We start from the raw sequence: 5,753 nt of genomic DNA, 5'->3' as shown, positions 1-5,753 counted from the left end.
AGGAGCATGGGTGTGGGGGGTCCCCCATGCACACCTCACCATACGCACTCCCCACACCCCTTCCCACAAACCCCACAGCCACCCATACACTTCCCCATCCCCATCCTCCACATGCCACCACACACACTCCCCCACATACAATATAGTTTAATAATTTCATAGATGGTAGGGTTGGAAGGGACCTGAGCAGATCATCAAGTCCGACCCCCTGCCATGGCAGTAAAGAGCACTGGGGTCAAACGACCCCAGCAAGGTGTTCATCTAGCCTCCTCTTAAAGACCACGAGGGTAGGAGCCAGCACCACTTCTCTTGGAAGATGGTTCCAGATCCTAGCCGCTCTGACAGTGAAGTAGCGCCTCCTGATGTCTAGTCTGAATCTACCCTCTGCCAGCTTGTGACCGTTATTTCTAGTCACTCCTGGTAGTGTTGGGGGGAACAGGGACTCCCCCAATGCCTCCTGGTCCCCTCTGACTAATTTGTAAACGGCCACTAGATCCCCGCTCAGCCTTCTCTTGTGGAGGCTGAACAGGTTCAGGTCCCTTAGCCTCTCCTCATAGGGCCTGCCCTACTGCCCCCTGATCATGCAGGTGGCCCTCCTCTGGACCCTCTCCATGTTGTCCACATCCCTCCTGAAATGCGGTGCCCAGAACTGGATGCAGTACTCCAACTACAGCCTCACCAGTGTTGCATAGAGGGGGAGGATCACCTCCTTGGACCTGCTTGAAATACATCTGTGGATGCATGACAAGGTACAGTTGGCTTTCCTGACCGCGTCCCTGTACTGTCGGCCCATGTTCATTTTGGCATCAATAATGACTCGAAGATCCTTTTCTGCCTCTGTACTGACGAGAACGGAGTTCCCCAGTCTGTAGGTATGCTGCTGGTTCTTCCTCCCCAGGTGCACCACCTTGCACTTGTCAGTGTTGAAACCCATCCTGTTCTCATCCACCCACCCCTGTAACCTGTCTAGGTCCAATTGCAGCCTATTCCTCCCTTCTAGCGTGCCCACATCCCCCCACAACTTAGTGTCGTCTGCGAATTTGAACAGGGTGCTTTTTACCCCATTGTCCAAGTCGCTGATGAAGATGTTGAACAGTGCAGCCCCGAGGACTGAGCCCTTCGGAACCCCACTGCCCACATCCCTCCAGGTCGAATAGGACCCGTCCACCACCATACAAGAGTAACATATAAGAGCAATATACAAGAGTAAGACTTTATTTTGAGCTATTATGAAATCATCTCTACATGTACAATGCAAACACATGAATCAGGACAAAAACATTTTTTGAAACAAAATTAAAATACGTTAATCTAATTTGTTTGATTTTTAGCATGTGATTTGTTTTTTTTCCGGTTCCAAGATGGCAAACCCCCCTCTCAAAAGGAGTACTTCCAGGGGCAAAGGGAAGGACTTTGCTGACAAAGGTCAGGGGCTAGGTGTGGAACTTCTGGTCCTCAGATGGCAGCCAGGGGGCAGGGTACCTGTCAAGGGTCAGGGCTACCTTTGGAGCTTTCAACAGCTCACCAAAACTCATTAAGCAGATTTCCAGCCAAAGTAATTGCTCACCCCCAGTCTAACCTATTAGCAAAAATACACAGTCAACTAATACCAATACAATTCAAGACCTAACACCCTAACCTGCTGCAGGTAAAGCATAGGGATCATGGTGGCCAATGTCCTGCTGCTGCAAAGATACTAAAATGTGCAATAAGTCCTTCAAATAAGTGTTTTTACATTTCCAACTTCAAATATTTTTATAACCCACTGGGCGCGTCTATGTGTGCAATTAACACATATGAAAACACACTGGAGTTTATTGCTCCGGAGTTTATTCATGTGCAGCACATGGAGCTTGGTTGGAACAGGCTGACCCCAGGGGTCAGCCTGCCAGCCTGGGGCTGCTCTGACCAGGCTCCATGTGTTGCAGAGGGACTGGCAGGGGCACGATGGTGCTTCAGTATGGGGCTAGCCTGTTTCATGCCCCAAGCAGCTGGTCAGCATCGACACGTGTGCTGCTGCACCCAAAAAACCTCTGCAATAGGGTAGTATTTGTATTAACAAGTACTACCCTGCTGCAAAGTTTATTAGTTTTGTGTGCCCTAATAGGGCTGCACATGTAGAGGTTGAGATGTTTACTGCACAGTTAATTAGTCAACTGCACAGTAAACATCTCCTGTAGATGCACCTACTGAGAACTAAATATTATTTCCAATCTACAGAGCAGAAAACTAAGAGTAGTGAAATGCCTAGCATAAGCCTCAGAGGCATGATACAGCCCCAGAGGTGATACAATCATCCACCCTAGTGATCTTGAAAAAGCTTGCCCAAGTACAGGGCGGGTGGGGCTGGACTTGATGATCAGTAAGGTCCCTTCCAAGCCCCAACAACTACGAAACTGAAATCCTGAATTTTGGCTCATCTTTCCTGTGTTCAGATCACACGTTTACAAGGTGGGGAGCACTACAAACTCTACATTAGCAAGAGGTATGACTTTAAACTTAATTTGCTTTCTTATAAAGAAGTTGGTTACCAGTAACTTCACCTCCTTTTGGCCCACAACTACAAACCTCTCCATTCACACAGAGCAGGAAACAAGCAAGGAGCTAATATGCAAACCAGCTTGGGAGCAGAATTGTCTATTCTCTGGTAAATATTCACGGGGGAAGACTGTGGGAGAGAATCTTTTCCATTGAGCTTCCAAATCAGCGCGTCTGCTTTCCCTGTACAAATCACACTCCAGTTGCCTGCACCCAACAGCTTTGTGAAACCTGAGGTTAGAGTAGTATACTATATGCTGTATACATAAAAGGACTCCTGCATTCAGGATATTCCACAAGCCTTGTGGAGACCAGGGCTGAATTCAAGGCCCCCTGCAGTATCTTCCACTCTTAGGGTTGAACAACTGTGCTCTACACTTGCTATTAAGCCCCTTCTGCAATGAATGTTCAACTGAAGTGCTGAAGAGCGAACAGGACAGCACTCAGTGAAAAGGAAACATCCAGTTACACAATAGCCCCACCTAGCTCAACTTATTTTTCTGACCCAAAACATGGAGATCAGGCATTTGCAGGCTCAAGTATGACAATTACTACAGTAACAATGACTCACTGGAGCATATGACTCACTGGCATTGTCATTCTCAGGAGGAAAGAGAGCTTGCAAGAAGTTGTAACGAAGAAGAACAGAGATCTCAGTGAACAGAGAACTGAAGGATGAAGTCCAGTTAGGTGACTGGAAATGAAATGCCCCCAAAGGCCCTGTGTTGCCTTACGTACCCTGAGTTGGGGGTTTTCCAGTCCAGTTCCAACTAGACAAGTGTCCAGTCCATGTTGCAAGACAGCACCCTGGCTAGCCCTTGCCAGTTTTATTCGGGGACAAAGATTGAATAGGTCACAGACACCAAACTTCCCATTACAGAGCTAAGACACTCCAGAGGTGCAGGGCCAGAAATACATTTTCCCTGCCATTGCCTGTGCTTTATTTCTTTTGGGTAAGTACGAAACGGAAGGAAACCGAGTCCCCAGGACTGCAAGCCTGGATCATATCACTTGTCAAATCGATCTGGTCACTGCTAACCAAAACCATATTCTATAAACCATGGAAAGCAATTGTTAAAAGCACAAAGTTAAGGGGAAGGTGCGTGTAATTATGTTTACTAGATAAATGAATTTTCAAAGATCAAATTAATCTCAGAGGATTTATTTTTAAGCAAAGGGACTTTTCACAAGAGCTGACCAGAGCTGTCAAATGAAAAAACTTCCCCTCTCAAAACAAAGGTTTGACAATCCCTGTTTTTCAACAAGAAAATATCAATAATGATTACTTTGGGGTTTTTTTTTTTAAAGATTAAAATTGTGATTTGGAAAATACCTGAATTTGACTTTCCATTGCATTATATTCTGATTGAAATTAGCACACAGTGTAGCACATCTTGAATTGATTTAGGACTGGTTGAGGTCTCAGAAAGTCATTGTTAATAGGTAGGGATCCACCTAATTCACAGAGGCTGCCTCTGGATTTTGTGGTCCCAGCAACCATGTCTGGCGCCGTTTTTGCAGCTAAACCATCTGTCAACCTCCAGGAAGGGGCAGGACTTCTGGGGCTCCTCACCCAATCAGAGGTGTGGGGTGGACTGGGAGGGGCAGGACTTTTAGGGCCAATCTCTGTCTCCCCACTCCAGGATGCCAGAGCTCCCTGCCGTTTTCTGTTTGCAGCCATCCTCCTCCCGACTCACCATTTTACTGCTTTTTCACAGTTCCTGCACTTTTTCATGGGGGCTGGGATTTTTTCATGGGGATCTACCAAATTCAGTTTCTGTGAAAACTGCCAGGCTGTGAATTTGGTAGGTCCCTATTAACGGGGTATTATCACCCCTTGTTGAGGGCCTTACAGTTTCAGTTCAGGGCCCAACACTATTCAGTATTGCTATTAATGATCTAGCTGAAAATATAACACCACGGCTGGTTAAAAAGAGAAGAGAAGAGAAGAGGAGGGGGTTGCAGATGGAGCGGGAAGCAGTGCAAAGTCAGCGCCCGACGTGCTGGGGCGTTCAACACGTTTTCACTCTGCCAGACACGAAGGCAGCACGTTGTTGGTGCAGCAGGAACGAATGCGCTCCTGACCACGGGCTGTGGATGGGGCGTGAGGCCTAGGAGGACGCAGCGGCCAGACTCGGGCTCCCGCCGGCACTACCCCCAGCGCGGCTCCCTCCCGTGAGAACAGTGGCCTCGGCCCCCGCCCGGCGGACACACCCAGGGCAGACAGTGGTGTGCGCCGCGCCGCGCCGCACGCCCCGCCCGGGGCGCCCCTCCTCGCCGAGGCCCTGCTTATCGTCCGTGGCGGGCTTCGCCACCCCGAGCCCCCCACACAGCATGGCAGCAGCGCCGCTCGTGTCCCGGCTGCGTCACTGGCCCGTCCCATCGGCGCTGGCTTGCCGCCGAGCACGCTGCGCATGCGTATTGACGCCGGTGAGTTGCCGGACAGGAGGCGCTTCATTGGTGGCCGCAGGGCGCAGGCGCAGAGCCTCGGCCCGGTGTTTATGCCGCCCGGCCAATAGCAGGGGGAGTTGCGGGCCGGTGAACGTGTCACTGTCATGTCACAGGCTGGGGGCAGCGCTTGGCGCTCACGTAGCGCGGCGCGGGGAGGGGGGGCGCGGGAGCCTGGCGTGAAGCGCCTGGGACCGCCCCTCGCTTGGCAAGGGCCGTCCCGCTGCCGGGGAACCGAGCTCGTCTAACAGCTCCTGTGTTAGTGGCCTACACCTCGGGGGCCGCCGGGCCGGGTCTTCCCCGTACGCGGGGGAAAGTCTGGTGCCAGCCCCGGCCCGCCCCGCCCGCCGCCTGGCTGTGCTGAGACGGGGTCCTCGGGCTTGAGTTCCCAGTTGTCCTGACTCTTGCGTAGGCGGAAGGAAAATCTTTACAGTCACGAATTACTCGAGGGCATGTCGTTTCCGGGCAGCTGCCATTATTCATTAAACGAGTTGATAGCTCAGCTCAAGACATGAAAATAAGCACTGAAATAATCCAGCGATGGTATAACAATTAAAAATCAACTCTGTTCAGCCTATGTATAATGCTCAGCATTGACAGCAAAGTAAGTGACTTTTCAGCTCTAACAATATCTGGGTGTGTGCATCTGTGCAGGTGATCTCTCCTAGTATTGTTTTGGGAATCTGGACTACACCTAGTCACATAAATGCATTTATTTGACTTCTTCCTGTTGTCAATGACGATATCTCTAACTGGAGCAGAGCAAT

Source organism: Alligator sinensis, unplaced genomic scaffold (assembly GCF_000455745.1).
Source record: "Alligator sinensis unplaced genomic scaffold, ASM45574v1 scaffold1194_1, whole genome shotgun sequence".
NCBI lineage: Eukaryota > Metazoa > Chordata > Crocodylia > Alligatoridae > Alligator > Alligator sinensis.
The sequence above is the reverse complement of the archived record's forward strand: the minus strand, read 5'-3'. Positions refer to the sequence as shown.